At 36.9% G+C, this 18494-nt stretch overlaps 7 non-coding genes across 7 annotated transcripts; all 7 read left to right on the forward strand.

Annotated features, from left to right (window-relative positions):
* Window positions 1-7948: 7948 nt before the first annotated feature.
* On the forward strand, window positions 7949-8021 carry trnar-ccu (transfer RNA arginine (anticodon CCU)). Its single transcript has one exon. It is a non-coding gene; the product is annotated as a tRNA-Arg (tRNA).
* A 773-nt stretch (window positions 8022-8794) lies between these two features.
* Window positions 8795-8867, forward strand: trnar-ccu (transfer RNA arginine (anticodon CCU)). Its single transcript has one exon. It is a non-coding gene; the product is annotated as a tRNA-Arg (tRNA).
* Window positions 8868-9059: 192 nt separating this feature from the next.
* trnar-ccu (transfer RNA arginine (anticodon CCU)) lies at window positions 9060-9132 on the forward strand. The gene has a single exon. It is a non-coding gene; the product is annotated as a tRNA-Arg (tRNA).
* A 537-nt stretch (window positions 9133-9669) lies between these two features.
* Window positions 9670-9742, forward strand: trnar-ccu (transfer RNA arginine (anticodon CCU)). The gene has a single exon. It is a non-coding gene; the product is annotated as a tRNA-Arg (tRNA).
* Window positions 9743-10381: 639 nt separating this feature from the next.
* trnar-ccu (transfer RNA arginine (anticodon CCU)) lies at window positions 10382-10454 on the forward strand. The gene has a single exon. It is a non-coding gene; the product is annotated as a tRNA-Arg (tRNA).
* A 1686-nt stretch (window positions 10455-12140) lies between these two features.
* On the forward strand, window positions 12141-12213 carry trnar-ccu (transfer RNA arginine (anticodon CCU)). The gene has a single exon. It is a non-coding gene; the product is annotated as a tRNA-Arg (tRNA).
* Window positions 12214-12991: 778 nt separating this feature from the next.
* Window positions 12992-13064, forward strand: trnar-ccu (transfer RNA arginine (anticodon CCU)). The gene has a single exon. It is a non-coding gene; the product is annotated as a tRNA-Arg (tRNA).
* The last annotated feature ends 5430 nt before the right edge of the window (window positions 13065-18494 follow it).

An 18494-nucleotide genomic window follows, 5' to 3' on the forward strand; every position in this document is an offset into this window, starting at 1 on the left:
TTTCATAGACTTTGGTGCAGGAGAGCGAGCAGTTTACGAACTTCAATTTCCATTCTATAACGGCGAGATAAAGCGGCGAACATAATTCTTAAGATATCATAGACTCGAATGAAACTCAAGTGAAAAAAATATCAAACTTTTTGGGAAGAAGCAGCTGTTCAGGAGCTGTGTTTTTTCGGAGAATTTCAAAATAAAAGTGCCTGTGTTGATGTGGACTGATAAATAGTTCACAAAAAAACAAAAACGAGCCACGTGTTTGAGACCTCTGGTGCAGACTATATTAGGTGAGCCTTTTGTGAAGTCGTTAAAATCTGTTTTTTTCTTGTGTCCCTGGTGGTGGCCGTGTTTTCTTTGAGTCAGACACTCACACACAAAAAAAACCCTGAACTGTCCCTTTATCAGATTTGGCTGCAATACGTTTATGGGTTTTATGGGACAACAACATCTTTTTTTTTATTTGTGGCCATTAAGGCCATTAAATCAAATAACCGGGAGCTTCAGGAAATTGGAAAAAAAATGTTTTTTATATATATATATATATATATATATATATATATAAAGTTTAAATGTTTTACTTTGAAACTTTCCTGCTGGTAACAGCCAAAAAAGAAACTCGCTGTTCTTCACATTAAATGTTCAGAGGACACTGTTGTCCCAAGAATAGAGCAACACATTGAGCGATTTATCATTGAAACAAATCTCGTGGGTGTAATTTGTGCATTAGTTTCTAAACCAGAGAAACATCAAAGACATTGTAAAAGTTTTCCCTCTAAAACCAATGAATGGGATTCTTCAAGTGGCGTGAAGAGGTGAATTTAGTCTTCATAAAAGCTGATTCAATTATTCAAATAATGGCTCCACAGAGCACAAGGCTGCGGTTTTTGTAAATGAACGAAGTGAATGTGTATTTGTGGTTTCTGAACGACTTACTTTCCTGTCAGCGCTTAAAGAAAGCACAGAGCACATCTGCTGAGGAGAAGGGAAGGAGAGATGGAGAGCCTCACGCGCCCTCTTCTCTCCCCGGGTGTGGGCTCTTTTTTTGGGGGGGTCGAGAACATCGTGAAGGGAGTCCGACAAGCTGGCTTGTACGATTCTTTTCCCCGACTGTTCCGGGTTCACAGTACTGTAAAGGGCACACGAGTGGCTACTCTTCAGAGGTTTTCTGAAAGGCAGCAGCGCTTCAGGACACTAAACTGCTTCTTTTTTAAGGCCGTGAATGTCCATTATTGACTTGTGCAGCATCTAAAATGCTTCTTTTTTTATTTTCATCATTTATTTTGTGGCTGTATCTATACAAACATGATCTTCAGCTGGTTCCACATGGGATTGTAGTGCTTCTATGACTGTCCATGTTATTTAAACGTCTTATTTTTATTTTTGTAGGGCTGAGCAATATGGCCTAAAATATTATATACATTTTTTTTTTTCCTTCTTATTAAACTAATTATTAATGCATTTACTTTTTACATTTTTTTCCCCTTTGGGTTTAAGTGCAGCCGGATAAAAACCTATATATATAATATACAGACAATCTGCCCTTTTGTAAATCTCCCTGAGGAAATTTGAGGAACCACGGAAGCCCACTGCTGTGTGGACGTTAAAGAGGAATCGATTCATCTAGTATTTCTAATTAATGTATTAAATCCATTCATTGCTCAGCCCTATACCATCAACAGATTCACACACAGCTTCCCAAAAGTCTGAGGTTTGCAGACGCCTATAATACTCCATAACTTCCAAGGCTCACAATCTGCAAGAAAGTAGCAAAAGACATTAACATAAACATTAACAATGACACTGTATTTAATAATCCATCCTGATATCAGTGTGTATCAAAAAGAGTTGTGGCCATATCTGAGGGACCTTATCATTAAGGTTTTTAGCATTTTGGCCATTCAGGCTACTGTAGAAACATGGTGGTGCGAGATGAAGAAATAATGAAGAAACATTATAACCCTCTCTGAGACCAATCTGCAACAGGAGACCACAGCCCTGACTTTGGGAAGCCCTGGGTGAATATGTTTGAAAATATACAGCATAAAAACTATTATTATTATTATTATTTACAATTATTTTAAAGGTTTTTATTGAACAGTGAGATCAGTTAATTAGAAACCAGTCTCTAAACTTAAATGTAGTTTAAGGTTCACTGTCAAGGCCGAATGCTAACCATGGTAACAGCATTTAGTTTTATTTTCATTTAGAGGAATCAATTAGGATTTCAATGATGATTAAATTCATTATTTTTCTTTTTGTTTGTTTAGAGAAAAACATTTTCCTCCCCCTCAAACAGCATTTTGCACATTTGTCTTTTCCCTTTGCTGTTTTTCTTCAGTGTTAATGTTTGGTTTGTTTAAATAATGACAGTAATGTGATTCATGTGAGTTTTATGATTATTATTTATGTTACTTTTAATTTTTGGTCCACTTAGGAATTAAAAAAACAAAAATTGGGGGGATATTTTTTTCATAAATATTTGTTCAAGAAATTCCCCCAAACTGATTTGCATTGAATTTAACTCTTGGCCAGGATTAACATTTATTTTGATTGAATTATCTTCATAGATTGATTGATTTGTCATTGATAACATGTTTAGACTATAATTTGTTTCAAAACTTGATTTATTTGGGGCAACTTTCCCCCACTTTTTTTCTCTGTTTTGTTTTTCATTTTCTGACACAAATTTGAAATATTTAATCTTTTTTTTCCCTGCCAATTTAGTTCAGACGACCTGACTTAATATTTTAATTCAGTTCTAGAAGTAAATGTATGAAGAGAAGTGGCTGCATAGATGTGGAAAGGCAAAGTGCTTTAGTGCACTTACAAACAAGTGTCGGTTTCCACATTCCAACACAGTTATTATTCATTGATTCATAAAATCCTTCATCAACTGTCAGATTTGTTTAAAGACTTCATATAAAATAGAAAAAAGAAGTGAAGTTGATTTAATTTTAAAATTACTTTATATATATATATATATATATATATATATATATATATATATATATATACACATGTGTATATATATGTATATTTAACATAGGACAAATGTGGCCCCACTCCACAAAGTAATCATACTTTTTGTTATTTAATCAGTTTCTAATTGAAACTTTGCTCAGTACTAAGTAGTGATGTTTGAATTTTAGTGCAATAGTGAAGCTCTGTCACTTCTACTCTTTAGGTTTTATTGTCTTGAAATAATTTTAATGATTTACTCTAATTCCTTTTTTCTATCCTGATCGTGACTTGTACTGTAACTGAGTCAGATTTGACCTTTAGTTTATGCAGAATGCATAAATGTAACTGTAATTCATTCAGATTAGAAAGCGCTGCTGTGTTTTTCCTGATAAAAGACAGAGCGCTACAGTTTTCTCTTAGTTTTTTCCGTAAATGACACGTGTAGAAATGTCTTGATGCACAAAAAAAGCTTTATAGTTTAATAACTAGTGATGACCCTACACTAACTGCAGAATAATAGTGATAAAAAGTATGTGAAACTTCATACTGACGTGACACGTGTCCATGGCGTTCACGCGCTTCACCACACGCACCTTCACGCTGCGTTTTTCCGTCTTTTTCTAACCTGTAGACCTCATTTTCTGAATGTAACATTTCTTAACCTGTTGAACCTGAGACAAGCGTGTGTGTGTGTGTGTTTGGATGTTATTTATTTTAATGTGAAGCCCTGGTTGGCATTTATCTGTTGTTGTTTGTGTAATTTCCTGTTTTTTTTTATTTATTTCAACACAAGAGGAGATAAACTTTCCACTGCCCTAACTTTACTCCAATATTTTACTTTATGTGTAAAATATTCAGTATCTAATAAGGTTATTTCTGGTCTTGTAATGCCTTTTTATTTTGTGTTCATGTGGACAGAAGCTGACGATATTAAAACATTGTTAAATCATGTACTGATTGATGGTTTTTTTGGTGTATTCATCATTATGTTCACTGAACGTGTGTTTGCTGACTGTGGTTGGGCATCTTTAGCACTCTGTTGTTTCCATAACACGTGCATTGTACCTTTAAATATGCACCATCCATGCTGTGATGTGGCTGTCAAGTGAACATTGGTCTATTTACTTGAATTTCTTTGAAATGATGATGATTGGTGGATTTGTTACATACCAGGATCATAATAAAACTACAAATGCATAACTGGTTTGCGTCTGAGGTGTTGTGTATAATAACATGACATAGTAAAGACACATGGATAATTCAAGTGCAATTAATGACACAACATATTAAATTGAACAACATTGACTCTAAATTGTGTTTCTAACTCATAAGAAACCCTGTTAATTAAAACAGCATGTATTTCCTGTTAAATACAATGTAATAATAACAAACAACAAAAGAAAAGAAGAATTTATGCTTCTAGTCTCATGTATTTATACTATAGTGGATTAGAAAATTCCATGGCGAAATGTTGCTTCTTGCTGCTGTTTTTGGGAGAATATAACTTTTAAAACTTAAAGCTTTTAGACTGGGGGTGTCCAAACTTTATTTAACGAGGGCCAAAATTGATAATGAGAAGATGTTTAGGCATCATTGGTCACTCACTTTACACCTTTTTTTCAACAGTAACTTTGACATACAAATGCACTATTTAATTAAAATTAGTCGTATAACTATGACATTTTTGTAAAATTTTGGACGACATACTATGACTTATTTGACGACATACTATGTCGTCCAAAATCACCTAAAAAAAGTCGTAGGCCGTTTCTCAATACTCAAGTAAGCAAGTATGTACTTGCGTACTTGGGAAGTATATACTTGAGAAGTACGCTGGGAGTATATACTTGCCAAGTACGGGAGTACACAAGTATGTGGTTGTTTCTCAATACTCAAGTATGCAAGTATGTATGTATTGTTCTGCTGTTTGAATGGTGGCTGGCGCCAAGTGCTGCAGCCTCATTACCGCCACCTACAGTGTTGATAAATGAACATATGAAATACTTTTAATAAATGCATATATATGTTGTTATTATTTTTACATTTTAAATATTTAACTTCATTTATTAATTTATTTCTATTAAAATATACAATACAAATAATACAATGTGGAAAATAGATATATTACAGCATTGTAGAGTAGTATATATATATATGTATGTATGACATATATGTACGTGTACAAATATATAGTACTCTACATACTATACTATACATATCTAATATTTACATATTATATTTAAATATAAATCTCGACTTTAATATAAATCTAAAATTCAAAGTTAAAATAAATAAAACATTAATAATATACAAACCTTCAAACTTTCAGGTCAAAACGTTTCCATTAAAAACAAAATAACACGTCAACAACAAATCTATGGATCACACCGAGCATCTAATGACAGCGACGTCTGAGCCAGCGGATCATTTCATCAGGACAGGCCGAGGTAACGCTGCTCTGTGCCGGGCACAGTGAGCGCCGAACGTCCGCAGAGGCGGAGCTGATCACCTCCGACAAACGTCGCTGCCAAACTATAAATACGTCATATCTTCATACACAAACCACATGTTTGAATTGTATACGACTCATTTCTCGCCTCAAATGATGTTAAAACTTTGTTCCGGGACACAGAAAAATATTTATTTCAGATTTATATTTATATTATCTGCTGCTATGCTCCGCCGAAATGTATTCTGGGATACATGGCCATCGCAAGTACGCTTAAGTCACCTCCGATGCATACTTGGTAAAAATGGGCGGAGCGAGAACATTTCCGGGTTTGAGAACCGTCCTCGCTGTTCGCTTACTTGAGAATTGGAACAGCACTTGGACTGAGGCTGATGACGTTTTCACAAGTACGGGAGTACGCAAGTACGCTCAAGTACGCACAAGTATGGATATTGAGAAACGGCCAAAGTGTAGTAAGTTGTCCAAAATGACTCCATCTGCAGGTGGATCACTGACTTCCTGTCTGACTGTGAAGCTGGGAAAACATGTCTCCGACTCACAGGTCATCAGCACCGGATCCCCCCAGGGCTGCGTTCTTTCTCCTCTGCTCTTCTCCCTGTACACAAACAGCTGCACCTCAAGTCACCAGTCCGTCAAGCTCCTGAAGTTCGCGGACGACACCAGTCTCATCGGACTCATCTCTGATGGTGACGAGTCCGCCTACAGGTGGGAGGTTGACCAGCTGGTCACTTGGTGCAACCGAAACAACCTAGAGCTCAACGCTCTCAAGACAGTGGAGATGGTTGTGGACTTCAGGAAGAACTCAGCCTCACCTGCACCCATCAACCTCTGTGACTCCACAATTGTCACTGTGGATTCCTTTCGCTTCCTGGGAACTATCATCACCCAGGACCTCAAGTGGGAGCTGAACATCAGCTCTCTCATCAAAAAAGCCCAGCAGAGGATGTACTTCCTGCGGCAGCTGAAGAAATTCAACCTGCCAAAGACAATGATGGTGCACTTCTACTCCTCCATCATTGAGTCCATCCTCACCTCCTCCATCACCATCTGGTAAGCTGCTGCCACGGCCAAGGACAAGGGCAGACTGCAGCGTGTCATTCGGTCTGCAGAGAAGGTGATTGGCTGCAATCTTCCATCTCTCCAGGACCTGTTCGCCTCCAGAACTCTGAGGCGTGCAGGAAAGATTATGGCTGATCCCTCCCACCCCGGTCAGAAACTTTTTGAGTCACTCCCCTCTGGCAGGAGGCTGCGGTCCATCAGGACCAGAACCTCACGCCACAAGAACAGTTTTTTCCCGTCTGCTACTAGCCTTATCAACAAGGCCCGGAGCCCCCCCCCCCTGACACTCTGACTCCTCACACTCCTCCTCTGCCTCTACATGTCACATTATCATTACATCCTTTTTATGCGTTACATTAACGTCATTACTGTGAACTTTTGCACCTGGTGAATATTTCACTGTTACTCACTTACTGCCCAGCTGTACTGCTATTTACTGTGCTCTTTTACTGTGCTCTTTTTCATCTTTTTAAAAAAAAACAAAAAAACAAACATTTATATACTGTGTATATATACGTATACTTGTTTCACTTAACTTTTTTTAAAAATGTTGTATGCTTGTTACGCACCAATGACACCAGAACAAATTCCTTGTATGTGCAAATCATACTTGGCAATAAAGCTCTTCTGATTCTGATTCTGATCTGAAAATAACCCAAAAAGTCATAGTATAGTATGTTGTCCAAAATCAGTCAAAAAAGTCATAGTGTAGTATGTCGTCCAAAATCTGTCAAAAAAGTCATAGTATAGTATGTTGTCCAAAATGACACCAAAAAGTCATAGTATAGTACAAAATTTGACAAAAGACCACATGTGACATTGTGTACACATGTCCCAGTGGCCTAATGGATAAGGCACTGGCCTTCCAAGCCAGGGATTGTGGGTTTGAGTCCCATCTAGGGTGGTTTAATCTCTCCCAGAATAGCCTAATCGTGGCAAGATGTGCACAATATTTAGTAAAAATGTCATCGATTAGTATGACCACCAAAAAGTCATAGTATGTCGTGCAAAATTACACAAAAAAGTCATAGTATAGTATGTCTTACAAAATGACACCAAAAAGTTATAGTATGTTGTCAAAAATGATACCAAAAAGTCATAGTATAGTATGTCGTCCAAAATCAGTCAAAAAAGTCATAGTATAGTATGTTGTCCAATATGTGACCATTAAGTCATAGTATAGTATGTTGTCCAATATGTGACCAAAAAGTCATAGTATAGTATGTCGTACAAAATCTGTCAAAAAAGTCATACTATAGTATGTCGTCCAAAGTCAGGCAAAAAAGTCATGGTATAGTATGTCTTCCAAAATCAGTCAAAAAAGTCATAGTATAGTATGTCGTCCAAAATCAGTCAAAGAAGTCATAGTATAGTATGTTGTCCAAAATCTGTCAAAAAAGTCATAGTATAGTATGTCGTACAAAATGTGACAAAAAACAACATGTGATAAGGTGAAAACATGCCCCAGTGGCTTAATGGATAAGGCACTGGCCTCCTAAGCCAGGGATTGTGGGTTCGAGTCCCATCTGGGGTGGTTTAAACTCTCACACAATAACTTAATCAAGGCTAAAATGTCATCAATTAGTATGACCGCCAAAAAGTCGTAGTATAGTATGTCGTCAAAAAGTCATAGTATAGTATGTCGTCCAAAAAAGTCATAGTATAGTATATCGTCCAAAATCCGTCAAAGAAGGCATAGTATAGTATGTCGTACAAAAAAGTCATAGTCTATTTGTGTATTTTGTCCAAAATGACACAAATAGTCATATTATAGTATGTTGTCCAAAATGACACCAAAAAGTCATAGTATAGTATGTCGTCCAAAATCAGTCAAAAAAGTCACACTATAGTATGTCGACAAAAAAGTCATAGTATAGTATGTTGTCCGAAATCAGTCAAAAAAGTCATAGTGTAGTATGTTGTCCAAAATCAGTCAAAAAAGTCATACTATAGTATGTCGTCCAAAATCAGTCAAAAAAGTCATAGTATAGTATGTTGTCCGAAATCAGTCAAAAAAGTCATAGTGTAGTATGTCGTCCAAAATCAGTCAAAAAAGTCATAGTATAGTATGTTGTCCAAAATCAGTCAAAAAAGTCATAGTATAGTATGTTGTCCGAAATCAGTCAAAAAAGTCATAGTATAGTATGTCGTCCAAAATCAGTCAAAAAAGTCATAGTGTAGTATGTCGTCCAAAATCAGTCAAAAAAGTCATAGTATAGTATGTTATCCAAAGTCTGTCAAAAAAGTCATAGTATAGTATGTCGTACAAAATGTGGCAAAAGACGACATGTGACAAACTGAAAACATGCCCCAGTGGCCTAATGGATAAGGCACTGGCCTCCTAAGCCAGGGATTGTGGGTTCGAGTCCCATCTGGGGTGCTTTAAACTCTCACACAATAACCTAATCAAGGCTAGATGTGCACAATATTTAGTAAAAATGTCATCAATTAGTATGAACACAACAAAGTCATAGTATGTCGTCCAAAAAGGTCATAGTATAGTATGTTGTCCAAAAATCAGTCAAAAAAAGTCAAAATGTGACAAAAACGACATGTGACATGGTGAAAACATGCCCCAGTGGCCTAATGGATAAGGCACTGGCCTCCTAAGCCAGGGATTGTGGGTTCGAGTCCCATCTGGGGTGATTTAAACTCTCACACAATAACCTAATCACGGCTAGACGTGCACAATATTTAGTAAAAATGTCATCAATTAGTATGACCGCCAAAAAGTCGTAGTATAGTATGTTGTCAAAAAGTCGTAGTATAGTATGTCGTCCAAACAGTCATAGTATAGTATGTCGTCCAAAATCCGTCAAAAAAGTCATAGTATAGTATGTCGTACAAAATCAGTCAAAAAAGTCATAGTCTATTTGTGTATTTTGTCCAAAGTGACACAAATAGTCATATTATAGTATGTTGTCCAAAATGACACCAAAAAGTCATAGTATAGTATGTCGTCCAAAATCAGTCAAAAAAGTCACACTATAGTATGTCGTCAAAAAAGTCATAGTATAGTATGTTGTCCGAAATCAGTCAAAAAAGTCATAGTGTAGTATGTCGTCCAAAATCAGTCAAAAAAGTCATAGTGTAGTATGTCGTCCAAAATCTGTCAAAAAAGTCATAGTATAGTATGTCGTACATAATGTGACAAAAGACGACATGTGACACAATGAAGACTTGCCCCAGTGGCCTAATGGATAAGGCACTGGCCTCCTAAGCCAGGGATTGTGGGTTCAAGTCCCATCTGGGGTGGTTTAAACTCTCACACATAACCTGATCACGGCTAGATGTGCACAATATTTAGTAAAAATGTCATCAATTAGTATGAACACAACAAAATCATAGTATGTCGTCCAAAAAGGTCATAGGCACAATATTTAGAAAAAATGTCATCAATTAGTATGACCACCAAAAAGTCATAGTATAGTTTGTCGTCACAAAAAATGTTATAGTATAGCATGTCGTCCAAAAAAGTCATAGTATAGTATTTTGTCCAAAATGACACAAATAGTCATATTACAGTATGTTGTCGAAAATGACACCAAAAAGTCATAGTATAGTATGTCGTCCAAAATCAGTCAAAAAAGTCATACTATAGTATGTCGTCCGAAATCAGTCAAAAAAGTCATAGTATAGTATGTCGTCCAAAATCAGTCAAAAAAGTCATAGTATAGTATGTCATCCAAAATCAGTCAAAAAAGTCATAGTATGTCGTCCAAATTCAGTCAAAAAAGTCATAGTATAGTATGTCGTCCGAAATCAGTCCAAAAAGCCATAGTATAGTATCTCGTCCAAAATCAGTCAAAAAAGTCATAGTATAGTATGTCGTCCAAAATCAGTCAAAAAAAGTCAAAATGTGACAAAACACGACATGTGACAAGGTGAAAACATGCCCCAGTGGCCTAATGGATAAGGCACTGGCCTCCTAAGCCAGGGATTGTGGGTTGGAGTCCCATCTGGGGTTTAAATTCTCACACAATAACCTAATCACGGCAAGATGTGCACAATATTTAGTAAAAATGTCATCATTAGTATGACCACCAAAAAGTCCTAGTATAGTATGTCGTCAAAAAGTCATAGTATAGTATGTCGTCCAAAATCAGTCCAAAAAGTCATAGTATAGTATGATCACCAAAAAGTCATAGTATGTCGTCCAATATGTGACGAAAAAGTCATAGTATAGTATGTCGTGCAAAATGTGACCTAAAAGTCATAGTATAGTATGTCGTACAAAATCAGTCAATAAAGTCATAGTATAGTATGTTGTCCAAAAAGTCATAGTATAGTATGTTGTCCAAAATGTGACCAAAAAGTCATAGTATAGTATGTGGTCCAAAATCAGTCAAAAAAGTCATAGTATGTAGTCCAAAATCAGTCAAAAAAGTCATGGTATAATATGTCATCCAAAATCATTCTAAAAAGCCATAGAATAGTATGTCGTCCAAAATCAGTCAAAAAAGTCATAGTATAGTATGTTGTCCAAAATTAGTCAAAAAAGTCATATTACAGTTTGTTGTCCAAAATGACACCAAAAAGTCATAGTATAGTACGTCGTCCAAAATCAGTCAAAAAAAGTCATAGTATAGTATGTCGTACAAAATTTGACAAAAGACGACAAGTGACATTGTGTACACATGTCCCAGTGGCCTAATGGATAAGACACTGGCCTCCTAAGCCAGGAATTGTGGGTTTGAATCCCAGCTGGCGTGGTTTTAACTCTCCCAGAATATCCTAATCATGGCAAGATGTGCACAATATTTAGTAAAAATGTCATCGATTAGTATGATCACCAAAAAGTCATAGTATGTCGTCCAATATGTGACAAAAAAGTCATAGTATAGTATGTCGTCCAAAATGTGACCAAAAAGTCATAGAATAGTATGTCGTACAAATCAGTCAAAAAAGCCCAAAATTACACCAAAAAGTCATAGTATACTGTAGTATGTCGTCCAAAATCAGTCAAAAGTCATGCTATAGTATGTCGTCCAAAATCAGTCAAAAAAGTCATAGTATAGTATGTTGTCCAAAATGACACCAAAAAGTCATAGTATAGTATGTCGCACAAAATCAGTCAAAAAAGTCATAGTATAGTATGTTGTCCAAAATCAGTCAAAAAAGTCATAGTATAGTACGTCGTCCAAAATCAGTCAAAAAAGTCATAGTATAGCATGTTGTCCAAAATCAGTCAAAAAAGTCATAGTATAGTACGTCGTCCAAAATCAGTCAAAAAAGTCATAGTATAGTATGTTGTCCAATATGTGACCATTAAGTCATAGTATAGTATGTTGTCCAATATGTGACCAAAAAGTCATAGTATAGTATGTCGTCCAAAATCAGTCAAAAAAGTCATACTATAGTATGTCGTCCGAAATCAGTCAAAAAAGTCATAGTATAGTATGTCGTCCAAAATCAGTCAAAAAAGTCATAGTATAGTATGTCATCCAAAATCAGTCAAAAAAGTCATAGTATGTCGTCCAAAATCAGTCAAAAAAGTCATAGTATAGTATGTCGTCCGAAATCAGTCCAAAAAGCCATAGTATAGTATGTCGTCCAAAATCAGTCAAAAAAGTCATAGTATAGTATGTCGTCCAAAATCAGTCAAAAAAAGTCAAAATGTGACAAAACACGACATGTGACAAGGTGAAAACATGCCCCAGTGGCCTAATGGATAAGGCACTGGCCTCCTAAGCCAGGGATTGTGGGTTCGAGTCCCATCTGGGGTGGTTTAAACTCTCACACAATAACCTAATCACGGCAAGATGTGCACAATATTTAGTAAAAATGTCATCAATTAGTATGACCACCAAAAAGTCCTAGTATAGTATGTCGTCAAAAAGTCATAGTATAGTATGTCGTCCAAAATCAGTCAAAAAATTCATCAGTCCATAAAGTCATAGTATAGTATGATCACCAAAAAGTCATAGTATGTCGTCCAATATGTGACGAAAAAGTCATAGTATAGTATGTCGTGCAAAATGTGACCTAAAAGTCATAGTATAGTATGTCGTACAAAATCAGTCAATAAAGTCATAGTATAGTATGGTGTCCAAAAAGTCATAGTATAGTATGTTGTCCAAAAAGTCATAGTATAGTATGTTGTCCAAAATGTGACCAAAAAGTCATAGTATAGTATGTGGTCCAAAATCAGTCAAAAAAGTCATAGTATATAGTATGTAGTCCAAAATCAGTCAAAAAAGTCATGATATAATATGTCATCCAAAATCATTCTAAAAAGCCATAGAATAGTATGTCGTCCAAAATCAGTCAAAAAAGTCATAGTATAGTATGTCATCCAAAATCAGTCAAAAAAGTCATAGTATGTCGTCCAAAATCAGTCAAAAAAGTCATAGTATAGTATGTCGTCCGAAATCAGTCCAAAAAGCCATAGTATAGTATGTCGTCCAAAATCAGTCAAAAAAGTCATAGTATAGTATGTCGTCCAAAATCAGTCAAAAAAAGTCAAAATGTGACAAAACACGACATGTGACAAGGTGAAAACATGCCCCAGTGGCCTAATGGATAAGGCACTGGCCTCCTAAGCCAGGGATTGTGGGTTCGAGTCCCATCTGGGGTGGTTTAAACTCTCACACAATAACCTAATCACGGCAAGATGTGCACAATATTTAGTAAAAATGTCATCAATTAGTATGACCACCAAAAAGTCCTAGTATAGTATGTCGTCAAAAAGTCATAGTATAGTATGTCGTCCAAAATCAGTCAAAAAATTCATCAGTCCATAAAGTCATAGTATAGTATGATCACCAAAAAGTCATAGTATGTCGTCCAATATGTGACGAAAAAGTCATAGTATAGTATGTCGTGCAAAATGTGACCTAAAAGTCATAGTATAGTATGTCGTACAAAATCAGTCAATAAAGTCATAGTATAGTATGGTGTCCAAAAAGTCATAGTATAGTATGTTGTCCAAAAAGTCATAGTATAGTATGTTGTCCAAAATGTGACCAAAAAGTCATAGTATAGTATGTGGTCCAAAATCAGTCAAAAAAGTCATAGTATATAGTATGTAGTCCAAAATCAGTCAAAAAAGTCATGATATAATATGTCATCCAAAATCATTCTAAAAAGCCATAGAATAGTATGTCGTCCAAAATCAGTCAAAAAAGTCATAGTATAGTATGTTGTCCAAAATTAGTCAAAAAAGTCATATTACAGTTTGTTGTCCAAAATGACACCAAAAAGTCATAGTATAGTACGTCGTCCAAAATCAGTCAAAAAAAGTCATAGTATAGTATGTCGTACAAAATTTGACAAAAGACGACAAGTGACATTGTGTACACATGTCCCAGTGGCCTAATGGATAAGACACTGGCCTCCTAAGCCAGGAATTGTGGGTTTGAATCCCAGCGGGCGTGGTTTTAACTCTCCCAGAATATCCTAATCATGGCAAGATGTGCACAATATTTAGTAAAAATGTCATCGATTAGTATGATCACCAAAAAGTCATAGTATGTCGTCCAATATGTGACAAAAAAGTCATAGTATGTCGTCCAATATGTGACAAAAAAGTCATAGTATAGTATGTCGTCCAAAATGTGACCAAAAAGTCATAGTATAGTATGTCGTCCAATATGTGACAAAAAAGTCATAGTATAGTATGTCGTCAAAAAAGTCATAGTATAGTACGTCGTCCAAAATCAGTCAAAAAAGTCATAGTATAGTATGTTGTCCAATATGTGACCATTAAGTCATAGTATAGTATGTTGTCCAATATGTGACCAAAAAGTCATAGTATAGTATGTCGTCCAAAATCAGTCAAAAAAGTCATAGTATAGCATGTTGTCCAAAATCAGTCAAAAAAGTCATAGTATAGAACGTCGTCCAAAATCAGTCAAAAAAGTCATAGTATAGTATGTCGTCCAAAATCAGTCAAAAAAGTCATAGTATAGTATGTCGTCCAAAATCAGTCAAAAAAGTCATAGTATAGTATGTCGTCCAAAATCAGTCAAAAAAGTCATAGTATAGTATGTTGTCCAAAATCAGTCAAAAAAGTCATAGTATAGTATGTCGTCCAAAATCAGTCAAAAAAGTCATAGTATAGTATGTTGTCCAATATGTGACCAAAAAGTCATACTATAGTATGTCGTCCAAAATCAGTCAAAAAATTCATAGTATAGTATGTCGTCCAAAATCAGTCAAAAAAGTCATAGTTTAGTATGTCGTCCAAAATCAGTCAAAAAATTCATAGTATAGTATGTCGTCCAAAATCAGTCAAAAAATTCATAGTATAGTATGTCGTCCAAAATGACACCAAAAAGTCATAGTATAGTATGTTGTCCAAAATCAGTTAATAAAAGTCATGGACCAGGATGTAAACCAGTAACCTCCTTGTTGTGTGGCCCTGACTCAGCAATCAGTGACACATAATCAGCTCATTTATCTGAAACAACAGCAGCAACTCAAATGAACCCTTCCTTCCTTCCTTCTTTCCTTCTTTCCAGAGACTGTTTAAAATATATTACTCTCTGCTACAGCGCACTAATTTCAGGTGATAACGAGCACTCATTCTCAAATATCACCGCCACTACGACGCCCTCTGTTGAGTTTCCTTCATAATAAATTATGCAGCCGTCTAATTAAATGTGAGAGTTTTAAAACCTGCTCGTTCGGCAGCTTAATGACCCCGACTTCTTCCAGACTTCATCAGAAACTACACTCACATTATTAAGAGAGGAGAGGAGAGGGGAGGTACAGAGATCCTCTGGTGACATTTGATTTAAAAAAAAAGAAATAAAAAAAAAGACTTGTGGCCATGACATAATAATGAGCAGCCATCAAAATGAGTCCAAGTGTCTTGGACAAATAATCGTTGTTTTACATTTACACTGTTGACATCTGAAGGAGAGGAGACACCTGTGTGCAGTACAGGTGTCGCACTGAAATCTGTGACCCAGGGGAATCTGTCTTCTTCCCCCAAACCCTAACCCATCGGTGTAAACTGTCTGCCAGTAAAATCAGCATTTAATCTGATACCATGTATATTATTATTTTGCTGCCACGCCAGAAAAAGGGAACATTGATTAGTTTCCTTAGGCTATTGCAATGTATGAAGTCTATTATTTAATGAATTGATCCTCAGAAATGTGAGGTGTATATTATGATTTAAGTACATCACTTAAAGTTTATCTCAAGAGTCTATTGACTTTTCATTTTATAGTCAATTTAAATGTGTCATTTCATTACTTTCTCCTGGTGGCAGCAATAGTGTACGTTTCTTTATAACGTAAAATAGGCATAACATGAAGGCCTATTTGTTGATGTCAGTAGTTATGGTATGGTATCCCTGGTTGTAATCTGGCTGCAGTGTACACCGATAACACTACTTGTTTTTGGCAGCATGGCTGTAGAAAGCATCGCATCAAGCTACTTGCTTGACTTGTTTTTCGGAGCCTTTGTGTCTAATGTCATCTAGAAGAAAGGGGATGTTTTAAACATATAGAGTGTATTTGAATATTGTTATAACACCTGCCTACCACACAGTAGTTTTCGAGGGAATTCTCCTTCGAGAAGAAAGTCCATCACCTCCTTGTAGCTGGTTGAATCCATAACTCTGTACTCAGTACTCAAAAAACTGCCCCCAAGGAAACGGCCGCAGGAGCGGGTCCAGAAAACGACTTTGGCTCGCTTTAATTGACCAACAGATCAGGTCAGGTGACCTCTATGTTTCTATGTCTGTGATGATCCCAGATACAAAAGTTTTAAGTCATTATTATGTAGGTACAGTGAGGTCAGTCAGTCAGTCATCATCTACCGCTTTATCCTCAACCAGAGGGTCGCGGGGGGTGCTGTGCCAATCTCAGCTACATCGGGCGATAGGCGGGGTACACCCTGGACAGTTCGCCAGTCCATCGCAGGGCCACACACAGATAGAGACAAACAACCATTCACTCTCACACTCACTCCTATGGTCAATTTGGAGTGTCCAATTTACCGATCCCCACATTGCATGTTTTTGGACTGTGGGAGGAAGCCGGAGTACCCGGAGAGAACCCACGCACACACGGGGAGAACATGCAAACTCCATGCAGAAAGGCCCTTGTTCCAACCGGGGCTCAAACCCGGGTCTTCTCGCTGCAAGGCGAGAGTGCTAACCACTAGACCACCGTGTGGCCCAGGTACAGTGAGGTCTCATATTGATACTGATGGTGTTGCAGCCTTCAGAATATGTGACCAGATTAATGTCGGGTGTGAAAATAACAGCTGTGTTACTTGGAACCCCACAATGGCACGTCGCTGTGTAAGATAAGACTGCGTACTACAGTCTCTGCATGGAAACGTCAAATCTTGTGACCACACAATACTCATCTCCACAGTGAGGAGAGGAGTGGACCATTTATAGGCTGGAGAGACAAAAAAGCGTCTTGTCGTTGCAGCGTTTTTGCCAGTGTTGGATTATGGAGAGATCTTTTCTTTATGAATGCTTCTGCTCAATGTCTCCGAAAAGCTTGACACCGTTTACCATGCATCCCTAAGGTTAATTACGAACTGTAAAGTGTCAACACACTATTGTGAGTTATATTCTCGGATGGGATGGCCTGCTCTGGCCACCCGAAGGATCAGTCATTGGTACACTTTCATATATAAGGCAATACTCAGATTAGTGCCTACCTACATTTGTACCTTAATTTCACTAAGAAGTGCTGATCTGTACTTTTTCCATTCACTAGATCGTTTGCTGCTTTCTGTTCCATGTGCCCGTAACGGAACTGGGTAAAAAGGCTTTTGTGCATTCTCTACACTGGCTCCCCGTACAGTTTAGATTTAAATTTAAAATCCTCCTCCTCACGTACAAAGCACTTAATGGTCAGGCCCCCTTCATACCCCCTAACAGACCACTTAGGTCACAAAATACAGGTTTACTTGTGGTTCCCAGAGTCTGTAAGAGCAGAATGGGAGGCAGAGCCTTCAGTTACCAGGCTCCTCCTCTCCTGTGGAACCAGCTTCCAATGATAGTTTGGGAGGCGGAGCCTCTCTCTGTATTTAAAGTTAGACTTAAAACTTTCCTTTTTGGTAAAGCTTATAGTTAGAGCTGGTTCAGGGAAACCTGGACCACCTCTTAGTTATGCTGCTATAGACCTAGACTGCTGGGGGATTTTCCTGTGGTGCACACACACTCACTCTGTCACACTCAGGGTATGAATATGACTTTTTATATGTCATTAACCTTGTTCTTTCTCTCCCTAGTTTGTGTCGTTCCTTCCTTTCCTCTCTCTCTCTCTCTCTGTATTCTCATCTTGCAGGTTGCAGGATCAAGATCCATTTTTCGAGGCTACCCATATCATACATATCATCACCGTTATTATTGTGCTATAATTAAAAGTCGATATCATTGACTGTATAAACTTGTGACTTGATACAGTTGTTGTGTATTTGCTCCTGGTCTCTCTCTCTCTTCTGTCTGTACCTCATCTCCCTCTTGTCCTTTCTCTCCCCCGTTTTCTGTCCCCCATTTTCCTTTCACCCCAACCGGTCGAGGCAGATGACCGCACATCTCTGAGCCTGGTTCTGTCAGAGATTTCTCTCTGCTCTCCTTGATGTTGTCTATGTACAGTGCCTTGAGATAATGTATGGCTATACAAATAAAATTGAATTGAATTGAATTGAATTGAATTGAATTGAATTGAATTGAATTGAATTGAATTGAATTGAATTGAATTGAATTGAAACTACCTGAGTTCATTTCATTGAGTGTTTTCAAATCCAAACTGAGAATTCCACAATATGCACTTGTTTCATAATGTGCTTGCAAATCTAATCTGGATTCTTTTGTTTTCTGTTTGTGTTTTAAATGTGAAACTGTCGAGTGTTTCGTCCTTGCTGCTGCCTATCTTGGCCAGGTTCTTAATCTCAATGGGATTTTCCTGGTTAAATAAAGGTTGAATAAATAAAAACAAAAAAAGATCAATTCTGGCAATAGAATCACTTTAAGTTCATATTTTTTCCAAAACAAAGGCTCTGAATTCTGTATGAAATCGTGTTTGTGAAA

The sequence above is a fragment of the Solea solea genome, chromosome 21 (genome assembly GCF_958295425.1).
Source record: "Solea solea chromosome 21, fSolSol10.1, whole genome shotgun sequence".
Classification (NCBI taxonomy): Eukaryota; Metazoa; Chordata; class Actinopteri; order Pleuronectiformes; family Soleidae; genus Solea; species Solea solea.